We start from the raw sequence: 27,384 nt of genomic DNA, 5'->3' as shown, positions 1-27,384 counted from the left end.
AGCTAATAAATAGGCAAATTAACTGATCAGACAATTCTCAGAAGAAATGCAAGTGGCTAATAGATACATGAAGAAACAGTCAATACCATTTCCATCTCCTGCTAGTCAAAATGGCAGCAATCAAGTAACAAACAAATACTGGTAAAAAAGGGTGTGTGTGTGTGTGTGTGTGTGTGTGTGTGTGTGTGTATCTCTCATAGAACAATCACTACAAAAATCAGTATGGAGATTTCTAAAATAGACCTATATACTATTGAGCAACAATCTTAAGAAGTATAAGTCAAATATGACAGAAAGGTACCTGCATAATCTGTGCTTATTGTAACACTGCTCACAATAGTAAAATGTATGGAATTATTACAAACACCTTCATGTTACTAATGTATGCTAATTCAAAAATAAAATAAACCTTAGGAAAAGTAAATCAGACCCAGATACATGCTAAAAAGAACTGGCACCAGTTAAAGAATCAAAAAGATGTTACAACTCCTACAATAGATACCAGAAGCAAGAAGTTTAAGGAAGGCTGTCTTCAGAATACTGGGAAGAATTTAGAGTCTGTGGCTAACTAATCTGTCAAAAGTATAAACGTCATGGAATCAATTACTTTAGGCATTTGAGCTCTGGAAAATGTTTTTGGTGACTCCCAGGTACTATTTCTCAAAAAGGTACTGGGTAATACCATGAAGAAAAATAGGAATCTAATTTTTTGCCAGCCCTGGGGCTTGAACTCAGAGCCTGAACACTGTCCTTGAGCTTTCTCAAAAATTTTCTATGTATGTGGTACCGAGGAATCAAACCTGGGTAAGGTATTTCAAATTACATAGCTACTTACCAGAAGAAATAGCTAACAGAAGTCAAAAGGCTGCTTCTGAGATTGAGGTGTGAGAGTTTTGGTTTTTATGGATGCCTTAATTTTTAAAAAAATGTAAATAATGTGTGTGTGTGTGTGTGTGTGTGTGTGTGTGTGTGTGTGTGCGCGCGCACGTGGACGCCTGCCCTGCAGCTTGAACTCAGTTCCTGGACACGGTCTCTATGGTCTTTGGCTCAAGGCTAGTGCTCTACCAATTGATCCAGAGCTCCACTTGTGGCTGTTTTTGGTTGTTAACTGGAGAGTAGTCTCATGGACTTTCTGGCCCAGGCTGGCTTTCAATTGCCATCCTTAGATATCAGCCTCCTTAGTAGCTAAGATTATAAGCATAATTAAAATTTTTAATTATAATGGCCTGTTGTGAGACAGACTAGAAAGTCTAAGGATAGTATTTTTGGAAAGCAAAGGAAAAAGTTTTTTGTTTCTCAGATCTTCCTAGGTATAGACCAGTCTGCTCACAGGTAGGAAAGAGAAGGGCTCTGCATGATTCTGGAGTTCTCCTTATGGTTTTATCATTGTTTTTTTTTGTTGTTGTTTGTTTGTTTTTTCGGTCATGGGGCTTGAACTAGGTCTGAGCACTGTCCCTGAGCTCTTCAGCTCAAGGCTACCACCCTACTCTTGAGCCAAGCCCCACTTTCCATTTTCTAGAGGTTAATTGGAGATAAGAGTCTCAGGACCTTTTGTGCCTAGGCTGGCTTTGAACCTTGATCCTTAGATCTCAGCCTCCTGAGTAGATAGGATTACAGACATGAGCCATGTATCCGGCCACCATTGTTTTCTTTAGAGGAAACAAAAGGATAAGAACACTTGTATTTTGTGGGCTTTCCTTTACCTTTATTTTACAATCTTTTTTTTTTCACTTTTTAAGGAATTGTATTAAAGCAAGAATTTTCTCCGCATAGTTATCAATTCTGTTACTTAGAACTGACATCCTGAGCAATTCCACAGTCAAGAATTACAAAATAAAAGAAAGGAATGCTTTAAATTTTTGTACTTTGCTGAAAAATTCTTTTTCCCAGGGTCTATAAAACATTCGTTTGTTTTAATATTTTACAATTTTTTGCAGTTTTTTTTGTTTTGTTTTTAAATAATCTAGGACTAGTACTGCTTGCTAAGCCTGGCATTTACTCAGTACATAAGGTTCAAAGTTTCCTTTCCTTTTTAAAATTTATTTTATATTTTGCAATATTTTTTCATAATAGTTAAGTTTTTTTATGTTTATGTATGTTTCTTTGGTGAAGTACAGTTTCTTTTTATGGTCCCTGATCAATTTTTAAACAATTGGAATAAAAGTGGCACTGTTAACTGCTTTCTGGGCAGCCTCTTTAGCTTGGTGGGCTTGTAGTACAGCTACAGCTTCGTCAACCTTAGAACATTGTGCTATCTTTTTAAAACAGTTTTTTTCATTTTTTTGTGTGTTGTCAATAGAGTCTCTCAGTACATTGATGCACTGAGAAGCTGACCACTGGCCTTTATAAGAAGACAGGCCTTGATGTGAGAGACCTAACACAAAAAATGTCATGAAAGACAGCAAAATACACAATCAGGTTTTAGCCAAGTCAGCTTTTAGATTCTTCAGGAAAGAACTGGGCCTCAAAAATGTTCCAAAATGGCTTTCCTGTCCCTTGGTTATCTCATATTATTACAGTATTACCTTGTTATCTGATATATACATGCTTACTTGGTTATTTGAAATAGGATAGGGAAGGAGGGAAAACAAGATGAGGGGTGGAGGTGGGGGGAGGGAAATGGAGACCAAGACATGAGAAAGGGTAGTAATGTACCTTCTATCTGGTGAATATAATGTAACCCTTCTATTAATTACAATAAAAAATATATGAAAAAATGGCTTTCCTTCACTAATCAGCAGGATCCAGAGCTTTTTGAGACCAGGGTTAATCGTGAGTTTTCAGAATCAGGAAGGATTGCTCAAGTACTTTGGGTGAGCACTGTAAAGCGTGTCACTGACTCAGAACAAGGCAAGATAATGGTTAAAAGAACTTTGGGGCAGGGAGTTTAGCCTAGTGGTAGAGTGCTTGCCTAGCATGCACAAAGACCAGGGTTCGATTCCTCGGTAGCACATACATAGCAAAAAGCCGGAAGTGGTGCTGAGGCTCAAGTGCTAACCTTGAGAAAGTCCAAGAACAGTGCTCAGGCCCTGAGCTCAAGCCCAAGCCCAGGACTGGCAAAAAAAAAAAAAAAAAGAACTTTGGAGACAACTGAATCCTAACTTGGGTGACATTCGTTAGCTCAAGCCATCTGTGACTTTCTGTTGTATTAAGTATATTAAGTATATAAAACATTATGGCTCAAATTGTGAGAATTTGGCTTAAATGAACCAAGTAAAAAAAAAGTTCTTAAACTTGAAGAGTATGGAGAGACTTGTTTTGTTCTTGTTTTAAGAAACAAGGTAATAAGGTGTTTTTTATTTGTTTTGGTTTGCTTTGTAAATTTCACATTGAATGGCATCTATTTGTGATATAAGGGAATCCTGTTGTGCAGTTTCTCTGCACACACCCATCTGTTTCTGGCATTCATTCTGGTTCCTTGGATACAGCCTCTTTGTTCTAACTTTCGTTAGAACACCTATTTTCTTTCTGGTCTTCTGAATGAATGAGCTTTTTTGTTTCATTTTATTGCTTTTTTTCTATGCATTTTGGAAAAGTAGTTTTGCTTTTATTTCTAATCTTGTAAGTACCCTTGAAACTTGAACATGCTCAAATACAAAACTCAACTACTAGTCAATAGCTTAATCTCCCCACTGAATAACAAGCATAGAAGACATATTAGCCCAATCATCTGCCTCAGAGATCACATGATGCTATCACATTGCCTTCTAATTTATGAACATACTTTTAGTATTTCCACACTTGTGTGAACCTGCCACCCAGTGTAAGAACAGGTAAGTGTTGCCAACACTACTGTACCTAAATGAACTCCTCTATCCACTATCGACAGAGGTTAAAATCCATACTGAATTCTATGTTAATGGTATTCTTTGATACTTTAAAATTAGTTTGATTACATAGCCATGTGTATCAAAAGTAGTATACATTTCCTTTTGTGCATTTTTAGACTGTTGGTGGTGGTGGTGGCACTGTGGCTTGTACTAAGCAACATAAACATGCTAGGCCAAAGCTTTACCACTTGAACCACATCTCCAGCCCTTTTTTTGCTTCCTTTTTTTTTCAAATACAGTCTTGCATGCTTTATCTTGGGTCTGCATCAGACTATGATGGCTCTATTTCCATCTCTTGTATAGGTAGAATTACAAATGTGTACCACCAGGCCCAACTGTACTTTTTAGATAGTTGTTTGTTTGTACTGATGTTTGAACTCCTACTGCGAGACATTGTCTATAGCTTAAGCCATGCACCTGGCCTTTAGGCTCTATTTTATTTATTTTCCCTGAATTTTTAAAATTCAATTTTTGCTAGTCCTAGGGAGTGAATTCTGGATGTGAGCACTGTCCCTAAGCTTTTGTGCCAAAGGCTAGCATCCCACCCCTTAAGCCACAGCTCTATTTTCAGCTTTTTGTGGTTAACTGGAAATAAAAGGCTCATGGACTTTCCTGTCAGGGCTGGCTTAAAACCTTGATCCTCAGATCTCAGCCTCCTGAGTAGCTAAGATTATAGTTATAAGCCATGGGTGCAGTTACTCTAGTTATGTGAGATAGGGTCTTCTCACTTTTTGCCTTAGCCAGACTAGACTGCAATCCCATTTACATGTCGTCTGATGACAAGCATGTACTACCATGTTCAGTTTTATACTAGTTGATATGGGGTCTTGTGAACTTTCTGCCTGGATAGGCCTCTCACAGCAATCCTCTCAATCTCTGCCTCCTGAGTAATTAAGATGATAATGAGCCACCAGTGCTTGCCTATTTTTAGACTTTTTAGAAAAAGTTTATTTGGTGGCCCTCCCTCTGGAATTAGTTCTTTTCTGTGTGTGGTAATTAAGTGTCACTCACTTTGCAGTGTACTCTTTATTACTTTTTGCTGCTCTGCAGGATCGTATGGAATACAATTTAATTATACAGGCTCCCAGGGACCAGCCCTTGATTCACGGCATGACTTTCCCTTCAAAGAAGGGCTTGCTGGAAGGAATGCATTAACAGATGTCTTCCTCAGGAGAAGGAGCCATTGTGGCATTCACATACAATCCATAGCTTCTTGGGTGGCTTACACCCCCCAGACACAAGGCACTCATGCTAGAGAGAAGTCAGATTTGGTGCTAATGGACAAGTCCTCAATCCACTCTCACAATTGTCTCTTTGTGGGCCTGATTTCCTACCATGATCAAATTCTGGGAAGCACATGATCTGAATGTGGAGTTGTCTATAGTTGAGGTAGTCGCTAAAGTAGCTCAGAGTTTCCTGGCAGGTAGAGCAATAAGACTCAAGAAGTAGGAGCTCGAGTATATATCCACAGCTCACACAGTGAGGATTCATATGCCCACATCACAATACTTAGTTCAGATTGTTGCTAGGTGGAAAAAAATGGATGAGGAAAAGTCAAGTCTGATCCATCAAAAGGACTTCTCAGTGGATAGCTCTCCCAGTTACAACTAACTGCCCAGAGGTATATTTGACAGGATTTCACTTAATATCAGATGTTGAATACAGGTGTACTGCACCGAGCTGCTTGCCCAAGCCTTGTGCTTCTTCACAGAGGGCTCAGGCAGGATGTTGGTAGGTCTGAGACTTTTCTGGTTTAAACCAAAGATGAGGTCTATTGGTAAGCAAGGCAGACTTAAAGCTGAAGCATAAGTTCAGGTCCATGGCAATCCCTGTGGGCAAGAAACCATTTGAGTCAAATGGCCAGAAGGGAGGCTAATTGTGGGGTGATCTCCAAGAGAAATGAGCATTGAAGCAATTGGTGTTGGACTTCAGCAACTCAGGCTTCTCCAGTCAGTCCTGTCCCAGAGATCCTAATTCAGTGTCTTCAAGGAGGGGTAGGCCAGCTTAAAGCAAGATCTGGCCTCCAATAAAGGGCATTGCATTTTTTTCATCCAGAAGCCCTAGTACCTTGGTCACACCATGACCATACCCTCTGCTCAGAAAGAGCACAAAGAACATAGAGAAGAATTCCATACATCTCCTAAAATCTGCTCCAACATTTTTCCAGGATGTCTCACTGGATTTCCTTTCCTCAAGAGCCAAATCCTGGGGGATTAAATCAAAGATACCTATGACTAAGCATTTGACAGTTGTCAATGCCAACCTGAAAGCCTCAGAGAGACAACTGGACAGAGACTGTCAGTAAACAATGTCACCTTGCTTGGTGAGGGTATAAAGGGGTTCTACTTCTAACTTCCTCACTTAATAAATATTTACTGACTTGGAAGCACAATGGTAGATTTTTGAGCAATAAATTTAAATAAGATTCAATCCCTGCCTATCAGAACCCAAGACAACGGGGGATGACTTTCCAGTCACAGGATCAAAGAAATAGGATACCTGAGAGTAAAAAGGCCAATCACCTTTTCCCCACCCTTCCAACAAACAAGGCATTCTGCCTCACTTTCTGCCACATCCAAGCATGGAGCATCAGGAGTTGCTCTTGATTTCGTCCAAACTCTTCATCTACAGTTAGTAAGATGGACAACAAGAACAAAACTTGATGCTTTTTTGGAAAACCATGGCCCAGTTCACCTCAGGAGATAAAATCATGAATGGTAAAGCTAGGATGTGAGGTTCAAACAAGGGTCAAAACAAGAATGGAATGCCTGCTGGCTTGTAATACTCAGGTCAAGAAAAAGAATCCTCAGGAAAATTGCTGTTTGTTGCAGTTGGCCATGGATTCATTGACAAGGAGTGCAGAACAAGTTTGGTGAGTACCAGAGGCATCAGTAGGGATGACAAGTACAGACGCTACTGATATGGGAGAGAATTCAAAGTTAAGGTGTAAGAATGTACTTCTTACAAATCCCTATGCACAGCAGCTGACTCTTGCCAGTACCAAAACTACCAAAGGATCCCTATGACTGTGATACTTGTGCCCTAACCAAGACAGCAGTCTCAAACTCTGAATGATGTTAGCTGACATTTCAGACAAGACCCTCTAAGTTTACCAGAGAGACCCTTCTTTCTCTTTTTCCTCCCTACCTTCCTCCTTCCTTCCTTCATTTCTTCTTTCCTTCTCTCTTTCTTTGTTTTTTGTGCTGAACTTGGGTTTGAACTTGGGGCCTGAACATTTTCCCTGAGCTTTTGTGCTCAAGACTAATATTGTATCACTTGAGCCACAGCTCCACTTTTAGCTTTTGGGTATTTTAATTAGAGATAGGAGTCTCACGGACTTTCTTTCTGGGGCTAGCTTTGAACCACAATCCCCAGATCTCAGCCTCTTGAGTTGCTAGGACTATAGGCATGAACCATTGGTCCCGGCTTGTATTCATCTTCAAATATTCCCACCCCTACTCTACACTACCTTATTCCCTCTCTCCCCCTGCCCTCATCTCCTACACACATTAGGCAACATAGGAAGCTATTTTCCATCTTACTTTTCTTGCTGGCCTCAAAATGAACACAACCACTCTTGAGGGATTTACCAGTCTCACTATGTGGAAGCAAGTATACTTTAAAAACCAGTGATGTAGAGAGTTATGAGTTCTGGAATCTCCCCATGTCCTCATGAACAAGATCCCAGGGCCTTAACTCCTGTTCTTAGTTTCTGGAAACTTCAGAAAATATACCCAAGTTCCCAAGAAGAAGCAAAAATCTGAGCAACTCTTTTCCTCAGATTTCAGAAGTCCAGGAAAATCACTTTATCTGGCCATAGAAACCCCTATTAATCTAACTGCTGGTCCTGCATTCCTTGGCCTACATTTGGCTCTTGTAGAGTTTCTCTTCTCAGTCCTTTCTTACTACTTTAGCCCATTATCTCTACACACACACACCACACACACACACACACACACACACACACAGCTCCTGGGGAATGGAGGGTTGCCATGCATGTTGAAAGGGAGATGCCAGCTATGCCATGAGTTATCTAAGAGGTTTCACCCTCAACACTCATCAACATGAACTTTCAATAAATATCCACATGTTCTAGATCGATTTGTTTGATTTGGTTTACAATCATAAAAACCTGGCATTATTTTCTCACCAAAAGGAAATTATCATGTAGGAGGTAAAAGGCCTGGAAACCCAAAGATTGACTTTAAGAAAGAATGAATGAGGCTGTTGCCACTGACAAGGATGCCCTTATTTGAGTCAGCACCGCACTGATAAGCCCTTAAAAAGCATGGTTATTGCCTCGCTGGGTAATGCTTTTAAATGTTCTAATGCACAGTACAAACATGTACCCAAAGGAATCGAATCTGCTGCGGCACGCTATGCCAAGAATCCTTCCATTGACAGTAGGGCTTTTCCTTGAGCTACATCCTTGAAAGGCAGGTAACTTATTCTCAGTGGTGCTCTCATTTTAAGTGTGTGCATTTCTAACCAGTTGAATGAAACAAGGAACTGTAGAAGATTGTGCTGCCTTAAAACAGAGTAGAAAAACCTAAATTATTCATTAAGAGTTATACCTTTCACTTCTTACATTTGGATAACTCCACTGGAGCCTCTCCAGGTTATTCTATGCCCTAGATCAGAATTTGTTAAACTATATCACAAAGGCACAGTTACTGAAATATCCACCTGATAAATGATTCTCTTTTGTAAGGACAGTGGTCATATATCTTCGCCTTTTCTGGGGCAATCCCAATTTAAATTTATTTTATCCTTTTCTATGAAGGCAGCACATTGAAATGTTTATCCAAATGTGATTATGCATTATTTCAATCTGGAGATTAAAAAACACCTCTTGCTCTACCACATGTTCTGATTTTAAGTTTATAACAGAAGGTCATTGAATCCTCACAAAATGTTGTAATGATATCCTACTGCATTTATAATACTCGAGAATCTGAGCTAATTTAGCGTATACTCACAGAATTGGTGGAATGGAAAAGCACTTCTAAGGCAGTGTAATTTATCCTTCTCTTTCAGGTACAGTTACACCTGGATCGTACCAGACTAATGAGAATTTGCCCTGCTCCCCAGGATGGTCAGAAGAACAGACCACCTACCTTCCCACTATAAATACATAACCATTCTAGATTAGAGAAAAGCAAACATGCTCCTCCCACTCTGATGGGGAAAGGCTGCCTTCCCATATCCAACTGGTAATAGAACCCAAAGATCCAAATTCTGATTTTGATCCCCTAAGCAATTCTCAAACTCAGCAAAGATGACTAAATGGTCTGGCACAGGTGGCTCAAGCCTGTAATCCTAGCCACTCAAGAGGCTGAAATCTAAGGACAGTGGTTCAAAGCCAACCTGAGCATGAAATGGAGGAAGAAAGGGTAAACAAATATAGCAGTGGTACTTACTAGATACTTTGTTGCCAATGAATAGCAACTTGTCCCTTGGGTTTTGTTGTTTTTTTTTTTTAAGTACTCTGATGCCATTAACATAGAATACTGAACTACCTGTGTAATTGAACCCTGCCTCACCCTGACACTGCTTCTGCAGTGGTCCTAGCCAACTGACACCATTCTCCCTCCAGAGACCCAGGAGTCACATTTGTGGCTTCTGTTCCCACTCTTTGACTTAATTTGCTTGCCTAGATCCCCCATAACCTGATGAGCTAAGTTACTGATGAGCTAAGGTACTTCCCACTGGTTTACTCAGTTTCTTGGCATCCCGGGCTTTATCGGTGATTATATAGGTAACCACAGCTTTGTACTGTCTGCAGTCTACCTTCTCCAATTCTATACTTAGACTGCTCTCAGAAACTGCAACCTGGAGCCATTTCAAAGCTACGGTCTACAATCCCAGCTGTTCCTCCAATTCCAACAATGTATATAAAGTAGTCATTCCTGGGGATGAGAAGTAGAGGGGGTAGGAGGAATCAGATAGCAGAAACAGAGAATCTGAGGGCAAAGTGACCCATTAAACACACCTAATAATCCACACCAGTGGCTCAGACCTGTAATCCTAGCTACTCAAGAGGTTGATTTGAGGATTGTAATTTGAAGCCAGCCTCAGCAGTAAAGTCTCTGAGACTCATTTCCAATTAACTAGCAAAAAAGCAAAAGTGGAGTTGTGGATCAAGTGGTAGAGCACTAGCCTTTATTCAAAAAGTTAAGAGACAGCACCTAGCCCAGAGTTCAAGCCCAGTGTTGGCCCTAAATGAATAAATAAACTCTCATGCCATCTTCAAATATTACGCATTTTCCCACAGCCCTTCACTCTATTCACCTGGGCTTAGTGTTGTATAAATCATTTGTATCCAGGAACATTTCTACTATGATACTGTTTTAAGACTGCAAATATGAAAACATTTCCTATGAAAGTAATTTTTAAAATATTCAGTTGTTTCAGCACCTCATATCAATATAGGCCCTTGGGTAACTCAGATATAAGTTGCATTTGGATGTTTAAAGAAGGTTAGGCATGAAATGCTGCTTGGGTTTACAATTTTTCAGTATTACAGTGATCAATGAGGGAAGAGAAGGACATATTCCAAGGTGGAGGAAAGAATATTTTTCTCCTGCAATGTGAAGCTTTTAATTATTTTAAATGTGTAACTTTGTCAATTCGAAATAACTCTGCCTCAAAGTAAAATAAAAAGAAATGGAAATTGATGATGCAATGGTTCTGTGACCAAAAAAAAAACTTAAGTGATTATATAGTATAAAAAAATCTCCCGGGGCCGGGAGTTTTGGCCTAGTGGTAGAGTGCTTGCCTAGCATGCACGAAGACCCAGGTTCGATTCCTCAGTACCCCACATACATAGCAAAAAGCTGGAAGTGGTGCTGAGGCTCAAGTGGTAGAGTGCTAGCCTTGAGAAAGTCCAAGGACAGTGCTCAAACCCTGAGCTCAAGCCCAGGACTGGCAAAAAAAAAAAAAATCTCCCTAAGCAGTGCAACTTCTGAGATTGCAGTGTGTGTGTGTGTGTGTGTGTGTGTGTGTGTGTGTGTGTGTGTGTGTGTGTGAAGTCAGATGAAATACCATACAGATAATAATACCTTTGAAGACTAAATTAAGAATATTTCTAATAGATCTTATAAAGGGACACATTTTTTATTATTTTTATTGTGATTAATAGAAGGGTTACATTATATTCACCAGATAGAAGGTGCATAACTTCACAAACATTGCTACCCTTTCTCATGTCATGGTCCCCATTTCCCTCCCACCCTCGTCCCACTTATCTTGATTTCCCCCTTCCCTATCCAATTTCAAATAACCAATTAAGCACATATAAAATATATTATATAACAAGGTGAAATATTGTAACAATATGAGATAACCATGGGATGGCAAAAGAGATGAAAGATAAAATAGTACATTAAGAACAGAAGGGACGCATTTTTTAAAAAGTATGTTATATAGCACATGTTCAGTTAAAGGACAATAATGCTCACACTCACATAATATCACGCCCTCCTCCCCAAACAAAAACAAAGAAGCTCGTTTTTCTCTGAGAAGTCTAAGTTAACATCTAAAGCAAGTCCTGTTTTCCAAACCAGTTGAACTCTAGCTCTCTGAAGTCCATAATTAAGTGGCTTTTTCCTTGCCTCCAGAAAGATTCTAAGATCTAAGGAGGTAAAGGTGGAATTTTTGTTTCTTAGGATGATTACTCCAGGTATATAGACATAACCAAGCAAAACACATAAACTATCCTCTATTCTTGCTGCATGTATTTAAATCAATGCATACCAAGGTGGATAGAGGTCCTGCAGTACTATTCCAAGGAAACAGATAATCTAACAAGCATTTATGAACATATACATTAGTAAACAAAATGTGTAAGTGCAAAATATATAACAAAATGTATATTCCCCCGGGGCCGGGAGTTTGGCCTATTGGTAGAGTGCTTACCTAGCATGCACGAAGACCCGGGTTCGATTCCTCGGTACCACATACATAGCAAAAAGCCCGAAGTGATGCTGAGGCTCAAGTGGTAGAGCTCTAACCTTGAGAAAGTCCAAGGACAGTGCTCAGGCCCTGAGCCCAAGCCCAGGACTGGCAAAAAAATGTATATTCCCCTTAATAATAATATTAATAAGAACTATTGTACAGACTATATAGGTCAATGCTGGGATCACCTCAACAACAGCTGAAATGGAAGGGAACATTCCAACAAACACCCTGTTCTTTTACACTTCCATCATGCAAGATTGCTTTACAATCCTAGTTCTTGAAGTAAAGACTAGCTGACACATAGCAATAAAAAAATATTTGCACATGTGGAAAAAGGTATACATAATACATTCTTTATAAAATCCAAAGTGGTAATTACTTACATATCTATCAAGAGAGAACTGTTGAATGCTATAGCACATTTATACTATTGTACACAACTATTTAGATGGGATATTTATAATATCATTTGCAGGACATGCAAAATAATCAATACATGAAGATCACCATAAACAGCAGAGAAGAAGACATAAATATCCTGTCATGGTATCAATTGATTTCTCAGATCTTATATAGCCCACTGACTAGATGTTCCCCACCCCTGGAAGAATGAGATAAATTTATATTGCAATTATAAAAAGAAAGCCTCCAAGAAGGCTGGATGTGGTGGTAAACATTTGTAATACCAGCTACTCGGGAGGTGTGAGGAGAAGGATCATGGTCTGAGACTGGCCTGAACAAAAAGCAGGAGATCACCTTTAGGAAAGAAAGTTACATAGTCTGTTATCTAAAACTATTGAATTTAACATTGCATGTACATATATGATTTTAAGTAACATGTATCCCCATACACTCAACATGATACATACCAAATTTATAACAGTAAGTTTCTTTGAAAGGCACTGGCTGTAAAAGTGGTGTTTAAGAAAGATTCAGTTTCTTGTAGAGAGATCAAACATTTTATATTACATGGTGACTAAACGAATTAAATGCTAAGTTAATTTATCCTAGCTGTGAAGAAAAAAAGCAACCATAAATATCTTAAAATATGAACATATAATAATAAAATAACCTGGAGCTATTATATAAACTCTAGTTAAGAAGTGAAGAAAAAAGAGCTGAAACATGTTAACTTTCATTTGAGTAGGAAGGAGAGAAAAGGTGTGAAGACCCCACATATCTTATTTTTTTCTCTTGACAATGACACCGAAGTTTAACTTCAAATGTATTTCTGCTATAAAGACAACCACTGATAAAATGAAGTTAGTTGTATAAAATTCAAAGGGTTAGAGAGAAATGGATCAAAGAAACTTGATTAGTGTCTCAAAAGACAGCAACAGGAAAAAAAAAAAAGAATGAACACAAATTGACTCAAGAGCAGAGCAAATCTACATACCATACTAATCATCAGGAAAGAAGTTAAAAATATTAATGACAATACTAAGCAAACTAATGAAAGGCAACAGTCCTTCTGTCCTATATGGCTTTAGGACAAAGTCTCTACGCATTGTAGGCTTCATAAGCCCTACATTATCTGTGCAGTTACAAAGCACAGGAAATTTGAAATATGCTGCAGCTAATTTTATGAGCTACCAAAAGAAAAAATAGGAAAAAAAGCTGTAAAGTGGAGCTGTGGTTCAAGTGGTAGAGCCTCGAACAAAAAAGCCAGATGTAATAAAAATAAGAAGAGTAAGCTGTGATGGAGACTGCTCTCTTTGTTGGGAGAGAAGGGCCTGAAAACACAACGAGACAAGGCAGAGGCCATGTGAAGATAGAGGCCACCTGTCCAGGACTTCAACAAAGGAAAAAAACAAAACATTAGAGACAACAAGAATGGATTCATCCCCAGGACCTTTGGAGGAAACACAGCCCTGTTGGCACTGTGATTTCTTACTGTCTCCTAAACTGAGAGAATAAATCTCTGTTGTAGGAAGGCATATAATTTGGTTCTTTATTACAGTAGCTCTCAAAAACTAATACCATCACATAAAGTTATTTCATTTATGTAGCTGTCATAGAGGGGCCCTTGAGTTAAAGCACTTGGATTCACCCACATATATTTTAAATGATAAAAGTTCTTTTTCTCTCAAGGGTACTCCTGCAACTCTCCAATCTAAAAGGAATTAGATCCCTTCCTCTTAATGAGGAGTAAGACTCATCACCAGCCTCACGTGGCTCACCAAGGGTTGGCTACATCCAGCACAGAATGCCCTCCTCAGTTCCCCCAATTTTCTTTTAGTCTTAAGCTCAGCAAATATGGATCCCAGACTAATGCTGGTGTCTCCTATTTCCCTCATTCAAATTGCTCTCCTGGAAATGTGGCCCTGGAGAAGTTTGTTTTTTTTTTCTTTTTCACTTTAGCAGGTGGCAAATGTTCCCTGTGTGACACATAAATGCCAAGTTTGCTGCAACACACACAGAAACTACATCCTGCTGTAGGTGATGCAGTCACTAAAACCAAAAAAGAACTGGAATTTGACTGTGTTCATGAGATCACATAATCACCTATTCTATATAAGTGTGAAATTAGAAAGAAAAAGAAAATTTAAGTCTAAGATTGTGTTCTTAGGATTTACAATTCTCTAATTGTCTTCCTATGTGCTATTATTTTACATGAATTTATACCTTATTATTCCTTCTTATTCTCTACTCCATGTACCAGCGATACTTCTCATATCTTGTTTTATCATAATTTTTCACAAAAGAAGCAATATTATTTTATATTCCACAGGGACTAACTCCCAAACCAACATATTACCTATTAATTTAATGTCAGCCTTGTTAAAGTAAGACCTAACTATTGAATTTTATTAATTGCCTATACCATAAAGTATCTATATAGTAAAATATTTTTTAAATTTTTTTATTGTAATTAGTAAAAGGGTTACATGATATTTGCCAGATAGAAGGTGCATTAATTCACATACATTGATACCCTTTCACATGTCTTGGTACCCATTTCCCTCCCCCCCCACACCCCCCACCCGTCTTGGTTTTCCCCCCTTCCCTATCAAATTTCAAATATCCAAATACAAATAAATTCAATGTATCAGATAACAAAGTGAGATACTATACCAATATGAGATAACCAAGGGACAGCAAAGGAGATGAGAGACAACATAGTACATTAAGGACAACAATCATTCATTATATAGCTTTTGTTTCAATATCCTGGAGGTCCTTTCAATTAGCTTCACATTATATGGCCTTATGTATCAAGATTTTGCTCTATTGCAAATCTGTGCTAGTAGAGCCCAAGGTTTCTACTGATTATGACGAGTGAGGGAAACCATTGAGCCTAAGTTCCTTTGAGCTATATAGTAAAATATTTGAGATGAGCCTTTGAGTAGCAGGTAGGAGACTAAGAAGAATGTTACACACAGTCTGAAAAGCATCAGGCCATGCACTGAATGGAACTTGCCAATATGCTTTGTTAGATTTGCAGAGTGGTTTTGAAGCAAAACATGAAATCACTTCAACATTGAAGACTTAGATCTTATCAAAACAAATAAATATTTCCCTCTTTGGGGGATAATTAGAAAAGGTGTTGAGCTGCTCTGGTCCCACATTTAAAAGCTGGGAGGGAGAAACTCCATTTAGAATTAGCCTCATGCTCTTTCTCCATTCACCACAGACCTCACCATTTTTTTATGTACTCCATGATACTTCACTCACTCCTATAGATATCAGAGAATTATTATAGCAGCAATGGATGTTCAAGGCACACAGTTCTTGCAAGCTCTGCAGTTCACACAGGAAACACTGAAGCATTGAGTGGGCAAGGACTTATGATCCATCGATGCAATTATGACTTTGAGCTACCAATTAGACTTAGCTGACCCAATGTTAGTAGAATACTGTTTTCTTTGCTAGAGGCAAAGGACTGGCACGTGTAACTAGTACAGCATCTTTATCACATGGGGTGACCTGGCAGCTACTCAACTGTTCAACTTCCTCTACCTCCTCTGCCCTCTCAGAAGATAACTGGTAGGGGGCACTAACACAGAACTGCTGCAGTCCAATCCTACTCCCCCTATCTCCCAAATGTTTTTACTTATGAATAAGCATACTTGTTTGCCCGTCATAGCTTCCCTGATGCAAGTGTTGATTTTCTTACAGCAAGAGACAGGATTGGTATTCCCTGTTTATCTCAACTTCCCTGTCTGCTGTTTGCATCCACCCAAGCCTAATAAACTCTACTCACAAGCAACATGTCCAAGTGACAAAGTTTCAGATCTAGGAAAAGTAAACAGAGAAGTCAGACCTATCTCGCTGTAATTTGAAGGGCTTTGAATCTGTACTTACTTAGAACTGGTATTCAGCTGGTTCTACAGATTCATGAAACCTTGAGTCATGTATGCATATGCTACCTTAGATGACACACATGTAGCCTTCAGACTGGGCCTTGCCTTCTGTGGCCATGCTCAACCAGATGCCACTTCCATAGAACAGGTATAATCAGGCCACATAGAAGAAAAGATTAAACAATGGAGGGATGCCACTGTTGGACAGGATGCAAACAAGTGCTGCATCATGTAGCAGCTCACTGGTGGATAGGCAGACAGAACGAAGCTGGTCCTTCTGTGCACTCTGTAGTCCATGCTGGGATGGAAGATACTGTCCCCAAGATGAAGGATTGGTTAATTTATACTCACTGTTAATCAATTTGCATTTTATTTTGTGACTTGCTCTTGCTAAATTTAACCATTTCTCCTTAATATAATTTCTCCCTTCATTTCCTGCTTTACCTCTAGTGATGTTTCAGAGCTGGTAGCATTTTTTATTCTGCACATTAATGATGTAATCTCATCCCCTTTATTTTTCTTCTGCAGTGTTGTGTGTAGGGAAAGAAGGTAGAGGGTAATTTCAAACTTAAAAACACATAGTACAAACACTCAGGCCCTTCCTTCAGACTTCCAAAATGTGAAGACCCTAAAGGAAGAAACTAAACAAGGTCATAACTCAATATAATGTATGGCTCAAATAAATAGCCCCCTTCAAAAAAAGATATAAATATTATGAGTCTTTTTGGAAAAGTTAAGGCATAGTCCCATGCTACCTTTCTTATCCTTCTTCTCCTCCCTTCTCCTACCCCAAAATAAATGTCTTTTCTTCTAATCAATATTGCTCCTAATTTAGGACTTCATCGCAAAAGGTACAATCATATGAAGTAGGCTTCTAGAGAGATTTGCTAGTGTGTACTTGTTATATCTACTGTGGTATTCCCTAGTATGAGTATACTACCATGTGCTGATCATTGTACCATTAAGAAATGTGTCTCTAGGTGTTTGTTATTGGAGAACTCATGTGAATTTTTCTGTTATTTTTGTGATCTTTACACTTGTTTCTGTTGGTTACATACATAAATACACAGACTTATTGTATCTCTCTGTCTCTGTGTCTCTCTGTCTCTGTCTCTGTCTGTCTCTCTTCTCTCTCTCTCTTTCTCTTTCTGTGTGTGTGTGTGTGTGTGTGTGTGTGTGTGTGTGTGTGTGTGTGTGTGTGTTCAGGTCCTAGAACTTGAATTTAGGGCCTGGTCACTGTCCCTTAGCTTTTTTACTCAATGCTCACATTCTACCACTTGAGCCACACTTCCCCATCTGTTTTTTTCTCTTGGCACAAACTTTCATACCCAAGTTAACTTCAAAGCACGATCCTCAGATCTCTGCCTTCTGGGTAGCTAGAATTTACAGGAATGAGCTACCAGCACCCAGCAGAATTACTAGATGTTAAGGCAGACATATTTTTAGTTTGGAGATATATGGCTAATTTTTCTTCTAAGTTTTTGTACCAATTTCCACTCTCACCAACCACATGTGAAAGTTCCAGTTGGTTCATGGGTTTTTGGGGGTTTTTTTGTTGTTTTTACCAAATGGGGTATCTTCAATCTTTTTTTAATTTTAGCCATTCTGGTGGGTGTTTGTGGCTTTAACTTTTATTTCCTCCATGACTAACGGTATCCAGTATATTCTCATATACTTATTGACATTTGGGTATGCTCCCCAAAGTGCCTGTAAGCTGTGCATGAGATCTCAAAGTTTGTAGTCTTAGTACTGGGGAGGAGGAGATGGGGGCTGAGGGTCAAGGCCAGCCCAGGCTAAAAGTTCATGAGTCTCCATCTCATTCAATGGCTGGGCATGATGGTACAGGGCTGATGCCCCAGCTTCGAGGGAAGCATAATGGCTGGTCACAGGGTACCTGTGTCACAAGGAAGTACAAGTAGGAGGATTAGACCTCAGGCTGACTTAAACACAAAGTGAGATCCTATCTGGAAAAAAGAGGCAAGAGGCATGATTCAAGTGGTAGAGCATCTGCCTAGAAAATGAGAATCCTGTGTCTCCAACACTGTCCCCCAAAAAAGTCTCTCTGAAAACCATTTTCTCATTTCTTTTTATTAATAACAGCTTTATTGATATACAAGTTATAAATCTTTCCCAATTAAAGTATAAAAATATGTATTTCTTTTTAGTATATAATGAGTTAAGTAGCATAACCATCATGTAATTTCAGAAAATTTTTTACATCCCCCCAAAACCTTAATTCCATTAAGCAGTCACTCTTTATCTTCACTCCCTTACCTTCATCCCCTAAAAAGAACTAATCTACTTTCTGTATTTATTTTTCCCTCATCTATATACTTCATATAAATTAAATGATAATCTACAGGTTTTGTGACTAAGTTTTTGTTTGTTTGTTTTTCCAGGACTTGAACTCAGGGCCTGAGCACTTTCGGAGCCTGGCATTTCATTCACTTTTTTTAATGTGACAAAATCTGCATTTAATTAGAAAATAAAAGAGGCATTAGACACAGATAGTGAAATATGTCACAGGTTAAGGCTAATATAATTCTGTAAATATGAAAATATGCACTGCATTTTATTCATTTTTATGGATGAATAATATCCCATTACACAACTAAGTTTATTTTAATTCATTACTAATGTCTATTTGCACTGCTTTCTCTTTTGTATATTTTGCACATGCTTTTATATTTGTGTGTGAATTTAATTGGAATATGTTTTCATTTCTTTTGGATATATATCTATGAAAATGCTGGGTTATATATTAACTCTATGTTTTGTTTATTTAGCTATATTTCTTTATTTTATTGTGCCAGTCTTGGGGCTTAAACTCAGGATATGAGCACTGTCCTTGGGTTTTCTCAAGGCTAGAGCTCTATCACTTGAGGCACAGTACCACTTCCAGCTTTTTCTATGTATGTGGTACTGAGGAATTGAACCCAGGTCTTCGTGCATGCGAGGCAAAGCACTCTACCACTAGGTCAAACTTTCAGCCCTTTGTCTTTAATTTTTAATGATTGCTCTGGGCATTATAATAGATAGTTTAAAGTAATATAGTTCTTATGAATATCAACTTAATGTTTAAAACTTGAATTTATCCTATTTCATTACTGGTGGGATTGTAAACTAGTGCGATCACTTTAAACAGTCTGGATGTTCCTCAAAGAAAAATAAAAATTTTATGTACTGTAAGTCATGATTCTTTTCTTTTATATTCTGTTCTATTCTATTTTATCTTTGTTTTGCCATAATCAGAGTTAGAACTCAGATTTTTGAATTTACTCATCTTGCTTGCTCAGTTGGCATTCTACCACATTCAGCCACTCTAGGTTCACTTTTTGCTGATTATTTTGGAGATGGGAGTCTATCATACTTTTCTGCCCAGGACAGCCTGGACCAGAGGTCCTCAGATAGTACCCTTCTCAGTAGCTAGGACTACAGGCATAATACTACCACTTAGCTCTTGCTCTTTATTTATTTGTGTGTATTGGAATGTTCTTTCACTTCAGGGGCAGATACAGTAGTAACATCTTCTCTTGTTCTTTATTTATCCAGGAATGTCTTGGTTTCTACTTAATTTTTTTTGCAAGTCCTGGGGCTTGAACTCAGGGGTTGGGCACTGTCCTTGAGCTTTCCTAAAGACTAGTGCTCTACCACTTGAACCACATCACCACTTCGAGCTTTTTGTGCGTATGTGGCACCAAGGAATCGAACCCAGGGCTTCATGCATGCTAGACAAGCACTCTGCCACTAAGCCACAATCCCGGCCTTCTATTTAATTTTTGAAGAATAGTTTTGCTTGATACAGAATAGGTGCTTGGCAATCCTTTTCTTTTAGTGTTCTGTCTCTCACTGCCATCTAGGTTCCATGGCCTAGGATAAAAAAAATTAACTAATAACATTATTGATTGTGCTAGTACTTTTGCTTATTTCAATATTCTGTCTTTGAATTTCAACTAATTAGTACTAGATTTGGTCCTACAAAGTTGTTCTATTTAGAGTTTCTCATAGGTATAGATGATACTTTTCACTAAATTTGCGGAATTTCCAGCCCTTTTCCTTTAGTCTTTCTGTTGATTGCTCTTTGTGCAGGCCTTCTGGAATACTCTCATACATTATGTAGATGGTTCTATGAAAGAACTAGGAGATTACACTCATTTCTCTGTCTCTGTCTCTGTCTCTGTCTCTCTCTGTCTCTGTCTCTCTGCCTCCCTCAAGGATAGCTCAATGCCACTTGACACTCATTTCTCTTTATACTGCCCCCCCTTATTTCTTTTCTATCTCTTAGACTAGGTAATTGCTATTTAACTTCACTCATATTGTAACAGTTTAGATTTTTTAATGAGCCTTTTCCATCATCTTTTCTTAGTTTTCAATTCTAGGATTTCTATTTTATTACTGGGAGAGGAAGGGGCAGTCCTGGGGCTTGAACTCAGAGCCTGGGCACCGTCCCTGAGCTGTTTTTGCTCAAAACTAACTTCCAGTTTTGGGGGGACTAATTAGAGAAGAGTTCGTGGACTTTCCTGCCTAGGCTGGCTTTTAGTCATGATTCTCAGAACTTAGCTTACTGAGTAGTTAGGATTACAGGTATGAGCCACTGGTTTGTCTCTTTATTTTATTCTTAATTATAATTTCTCTTTGTTGATGTTTTATATTTACTAAAGCACTTTTTCTTTTAATTCCATTTGGTTTTTCCTTTTGTTCATTTTACAGGGCTAGAGATCAAACCCAGGGATTTGCAAATGCTCAGCAAGCACTCAGTCACTGAACTATTTCTTGGTTTTGTTAGTCTCACTATATAGCCTACCATGGTCTAGAACTGAGATCCACCTATCTCTCCTCCCCCTATCTTATATGGGCTTACCACTGTTGTTGGATTGCTGGTGGGAGTAGTTGATGCTCTTCTTTATTTTTTAGTAACTTTCTTGACTTGACTATGTAAAGCTGTGTCCTTTGTTGTGCAGTCATGAATTCTTTTCTTATTTTGCTAATGACTGCCTAGATGTTTCCTTAAATGACCTGAATCAACAAGTGTTCTAGACTCTGTTCTGTGACATGTGGACAAAGCTGTTCCGGTTTACAAATCTGCCTTAGATATCACTTCCAGAGGTAAGAAATGAGGGCTTTTCAGGTCTTCCTGAGCATACAAGTCCTTTCTGTACACACACTTGTCCTTCTAGAGCCCTGAGAATATGCAAGAGCTTTTGAAAGTACCCTGGATAAAGCTCATTCCCAAGCTTTCCCTTGTCTTCTAATCAGTCTCCTTTGAGAGTGAGACCCAACTTATCTTTCCACCCTAGTCTGTTTCGATGTTAAACCATTCTATGTACTGTTTTTGGCAAACACCCTGGAGACTCGCTGTTCACACAGAGTTGGCTCTGAGTCAGGTCAAATAGAGACATGCCCTGAGAAGGGAGTTTTACCAGGAGCAGTCAGACACAGGTCAAATAGTCTCCATTCTCTAGGGACTGAGGTTTTGGAGTAGCTCCAAACTTGTGCTGCCACCTCCTGTAGCTGTGGGGCTGCTGGCTCTCATCGTTTCCATGGTTACAAGACTGTTAGCTTTCAAGGCTACTGTGGAGCTGGGGGAAGGGGACAGGGCAAGTTAAAATGTCACAGAGCTCCCTGTTCTTTCCAAGATGCAGGGTTTTTGTTTTTTGTTTTTTTGTTTTTGTTTTTCTTGAATAGGTGTTCTTTGGGTTGTTGTAAACCTCTGGTTATTTTCGAGACTTCTAAAAAAGTTTATTTCTGACAACGTTTGCCAGGGTTCTTCTTGTTTTTATGTAGGAGTGGGATATGACATGGGTATTCAGTCTTTGGTTTCAAATATGTTCCTGCTCTTGGTTTCCAATTTGATTTTCTGCACAGGTTTTCTATTTACACTTTCAGATTGTAAGTGTTTACTTGAATATGGGCACTGTGGAAATTTTTTCCCAGGCTGTGTCTTGCCTTCACACTCTGTGGGTATAACATCCTGTACTTCAGAGCTCAACTAATTGATTTCATCATGTACAAGAAGGATGATAAAGGGGCCGGGAGTTTGGCCTAATGGTTAAAGTGCTTGCCTAGCATGCATGAAGACCTGGGTTCGATTCCTCGGTACCACATACATAGAAAAAAGCCGGAAGTGGTGCTGAGGCTCAAGTGGTAGAGCTCTAGCCTTGAGAAAGTCCAAGGACAGTGCTCAGGCCCTGAGCTCAAACCCAGGACTGGCAAAAAAAAAAAAAGAAGAAGGATGATAAAGACTTTATCTTCTAGAAGTTTCTACTAACTAAAATAAAAAGGATTGGGAGGTGAAAATTCATGGTCATTAGGGGTTCTGATGTCATATGATTTTATTTTTCACTATCAAACTAATGAGTGTATATTCAGTATAAAAAGGAAATAAATTGGCTGCAATGACTAATGTCTATAATCCTAGCTAGACGGGAAGCTGAGATAAGGAGGGCTGCAATTTGATACCAGCTGGGGCAAAAAATAAGCAAGACTCCCCCCCATCTCAACCAATAGTTGATTACAGTGGCATGTACCTGTTATCCCATTTACAATGGAGCACATAAATAGGAAAATCAAGGTCCAGCCCGGGAAAGAAGCAAAACTAACTCAGAAATAATTACAGTACAAAGGGTTGGAGATTCTGTGGTAGAGATCCTGACTCATAAGCACTGAAGTCCTGAGTTCAAACCCCAGAACCATCAAGAAGGAAAAGAAGAGAAGAAAAAAAAAGGAAAAAAAGAAAAGAGGAGGAGAAGAAAGATTAAGTAGAAGCAAATTGTACTCTCCCTCCCTTCTACTCATAAGATAGTCTCATTTATCTACATTTCATTTGCATACATAAGTGTATACATACAAATAGGATTAATTTCTGTTTGTGGATGATTCCCTATTATCATTATTTTTAAAGGCTTTATTGTATTCAACAGTAGGATCAATAACTTAACATCTTAAAGTTGAGGGCCTTGGAGTGGAGAACTATAGAGGAAAAGAAGACCCAAGATCCCCTACAATGATCCAAAGAAGAAAAGCTGTGGGGAGATGACCACTGCCTATGCATTGGGCCATTTCCAGGTCCCTGACTCTGTCTGTTACACCCATGGTCACCTTTACGCCAGGACATGCCCTACTGATGCTCTGGCTATCTACTGCTAAACTAGGGACACTCAACTCCATCAAGTTTTTTCATCTGTTCCGCAGTCCTCCTGGCCCACACAGGTCCCTTTCCTTAGGGAATGTATACGTGACTCCAAAATAGTGAACCAGCACTATAGTAAATAAAAAGAAGTGGAGAAACCAGAACACTGACAGAAGCTGGCTACTGACTCCAGCCAAAGAAAAACAAACAGCGCATGGCAGAGATACACTAGCCCACAGGGCACCCAAGCCATATTTTCTAAGGTAGGATGTACAAGGTGAAGCAGACTGTAATTGGAAGAAACTAGAAGCACTCCTGTTTATATTCATTTCCTTATCCCACTGATTTTTATTGTTATTATTTGCAAACATAAGGATGTATCTATTGAGGGAAGCATATTCAAATACATACACCATTGAATCAAAGACAGCTGAAGAGCACTGTAGAAAACTATGTAAGGCAAGAGACACCTGTTTGTGCTGGGATAGAAGCCTACATGGTGCTGCATGCTGAAACTTTCCGTGACTAGCAACCTTTGGCTTCCTTATATTAAAACTCCACTAGCAAAGCACCTCAATCATGTCCCCAGAAACAGCCCAAACAATTTTGCTCTATTCTGACACAAGGGAATGAGCTCTGCAAGTCAGGAGGCTGAAGACAGGGTAGGTCAAAAAACCTCAAGAGGAAAATTTCAGCAACCACTGGGAAAACCCATCAGCTGTGTTTGAATACTCCTAGGAAAGGAGGGAATTTGGAATTGAGGCTAGTGTGGCCCTTACCTGCATTAAAACCACAACTTTTCTCTATCTCTTAGTGATTAATTTGACAGTTTTAAATTGAACTTATAGGTATTTCCATAGTTGAGCTCCCAAGAGGACATTTGTCATTAAATATTTAAGAAACACAAAGAAATTTCAAGGAGAGGTTTCTAAAAATAATCAGACTTTCATAGATCTTCATTAAATGTCCTACCTATTCTTTAGCAACTGTACAATTTTTTCAACAGCAGAAAAAAATGACAAGGTAATCTACTAAGAAATAAAATTAGGAGAAATTTCCAGCTGAAAATATTGAAAGGATTTTAATGATGCTATTCAGTGTCATCAAGCAAAAATGAAACCCTTACAACTATGAAGTAACAAACCGTATTTTATATCTATTCTGCTCTAAATTCCATAATTACTGTTGAAGGAAGAATTCATGATTAATGGGTGATCACCATCCTTTCCATATGAGAGTGTCCATGTGAAAACTTACCAATATTTCTTCATCAGTAGCGTTTCTTGAAAAGTAATGAATTATTTCAACAGTATCCTTTGATCTTTAGAGAGAAGGTTTCTGTGTATATTTAATTTATCCCAACTATAACAATGCCTTGAGATGCTAAAGTACTTCATACTATTATTATTTTTATTATCATAAAATTAATAACTGTGCTCCAAAATTCCCTTCTAATCTCCAAAGGTTTGGTCAGAGTGCAGCAACTACATCTAGGCTCTGTTTATGTCCAAGAGCATTCGGCAAGGTTGTGTGTTCTAAGCCTTGTTTTGACCTTTCTGATGAACTTAAAGTGAAATGAATCATAGTCTCTGACCAAAGGAGCTTGCATTGTAACACAGATGATTAACCAAGCACCTAAAGAATACCACTATCAGCAGCAGACATAGTGTAAATAAAATATGGAAGGACATCAGAGAAGGTACGCTCTCTTCCAGCAGGGGAGCCAAAGATTTATAGAGAAAGGTTTTCAAGCCAGACATTAAAGTATAGGTGTTAAAAAATAAAATAAAATAAATAAAGTATAGGTGTTTTGTAAAAGGCCCAAGAAAAGCCGTGAAGAATAAGAGGGGGAGGGAAGGAAATCAGGGGAAAAGGAAATGGGGAGGTGTGGTCCTTCAAAGGCTGAAAATGGAAAAACTTTTGAGTCCAAGTAGAGAAAAAAGAATGCAAGGCTTATTAGAGTTTTAACTCAAAGACAATGTCAAGATCTGTCCCTACTGCATGCCAGTACCTTGTAGGCTTTCTTTGTCTGTTTGACTGTTTTTCTGGTCAGGATGCTCCTCAAAACTAGGGCTGGTATACTTTTGTAATCTTCGGATGGATCCAAAGCTGAAGAAGACTTCAGTCCCTAACTTCACAGCCAATACACCAAATGTTATCAGAAAGTTTAGGGCAGCTAAACAATGTCAGTCCTTGTCTGGCAACAGAAGTCAGGTAAGATGTGAAGGTGAGTAAAAGTGAGAGGAAAGTTTATTAGAAAAGAAATATGGCAGAGAAAGACAACCCAAATCACCTCTTTTTCTTCCTTGTAGTTATTTCTTTTTTATTTTAATTTTTTATTGTAATTAATAGAGGGGCTACATTATATTCACCAGATAGAAGGTGCATTACTTTACAAACATTGATACCCCTTCTCATGTTTTTGTCCCCATTTCCCCATCCAACCCCTCCCCTCACTTTGTTTTCCCCCTTCCCCTATCCTATGTCAAATAAACTAAGCATATATACAATATACCAGATAACAAGGTAAGATACTGTAACAATATGAGATAACCAAGTCACAACAAAAGAGATGAGAAATAACATAGATAAGAATATCATTAAGAGCAACAATCTCACATTATATGGCTTTTGTTTCCATATCCTGGAGGTCCTTTCATTTAGCCTCATCCTATATGGCCTTGTGTATCTAAGTTTTGTCCTATTGTAAACCTCTGTTAGGAGAGTCCAAGGTTTATACTAATTATGACAAATGAGGGAAATCAATGAGACTATATTCCTTTGAGTCTGGCTTACTTCACTTAATATGCAAATCACCTATCTTGTACCATTTTCTTCCTTACAGAATTTGGTCTTGGGTTGTATAGTGAAAATTGAACTCCCTGAAGATGATTTTCCATTTCCTGTAAGGCTGTGATGCCAGTCATCCACTATCCTATCCTTCCTTCTTCATTCTTACTTCCTAATTGTTTTATAAGCCCCCTGCCCTCACTTTATCGTCAGGTGGGCTTTGGTTTATCAACTTATCCTGCCTTCCCGATTGTCAGTATTTCCACTAACTCCTATCACTTTTCCTCATGTAGCCACAAAATTCTATGTACAGCTTTCAGTTTTGCTGTTGAAACCATCACTGTGTTGGTTGTTTGCTCTGGTGTATCCAGATTTTGCTGTTAGCAATCATGTCCAAGAATTTAAAAATAATGAACAATGAGCTGTTTAAACAGCCAATTAACAATCAGCTTGATCTAGGTTGGAATCCACATCTACCACAAACATAATCAGAGAGAGAACTTACCCAGGTTTATTTACCCACATATCTCCATTTGAAAACAGATTATAATAACACTTCTCCTAAATGACTACTATAATGATTAACTGAGTCACTGTGTGCTAGGCTCTGACCATACTGCCTATAATATAGCAAGTACTTCATTTCTGTAAGTCTCATTATTATTTACCATCAAATATAGCTTGTCAGTGACATCTGAAGGCTGTTGAAGATGTCATTGTGACATTGGCTTTATGTTCAAAGCACAGAAGCTGGACAATAACTCTCCGCTTTGCTTTGGAATCTAAAATTATACCAGTATGTTCTCTTTCTGTTGGGTGTATTTTTGCTTTTTTTTTCAAGTTTATGGCATGGCGCAGAAAATGCCAAACACTCAAGTATGGAGTGCCATGTATGAGTATATGGTAAACAAGCTTGGAACCAATATCCAAGTTGCAAAATGGAACACTGGCCTGTTCCTGAAAGTCTGCACTATGTCTTTCTCTCTGCAGATTTAATTCCTGCTCTGATCCTTCCTGAAGCCTCTAAGATATTCTTTTTGTAGCTTTACTACTTATGGAGTGTGGTTTCTCCTTTTCAAGTTACTCCAATTTGAAATAGATGGTATGCGTTCTTTCCTGCCTTGCTTCATTCAATCAATTGTGTTGTAAGATCCTTCAAAAAACACTGTAATTTATCCTTTTTTATTGCAAGAATTTTACAATTAATTCATCTACTTCTTATGGCCATTTCACTGTGGATGGACAGTTGCTTTATTTCCAACTTAAAACTTAATTTGGATAATTCTGCTGCATAAAATATAGTTCTATGTTTCCTGTTACACAAATGTGTCATTCTGTGTGTGTGTGTGTGTGTGTGTGTGTGTGTGTGTGT

At 38.6% G+C, this 27,384-nt stretch overlaps 1 long non-coding RNA gene across 2 annotated transcripts in view; it reads right to left on the bottom strand.

Annotated features, from left to right (window-relative positions):
- The window catches only part of LOC150046000 (uncharacterized), a 368,029-nt gene that overhangs the window by 217,040 nt on the left and 123,605 nt on the right, over positions 1-27,384 (bottom strand). The window lies entirely within an intron of this gene.

The sequence above is a fragment of the Megascapheus bottae genome, chromosome 26 (assembly GCF_031878675.1).
Source record: "Megascapheus bottae isolate mThoBot1 chromosome 26, mThoBot2.hap1, whole genome shotgun sequence".
Classification (NCBI taxonomy): Eukaryota; Metazoa; Chordata; class Mammalia; order Rodentia; family Geomyidae; genus Megascapheus; species Megascapheus bottae.
This window is presented reverse-complemented; position numbering and strand designations above follow the sequence as displayed.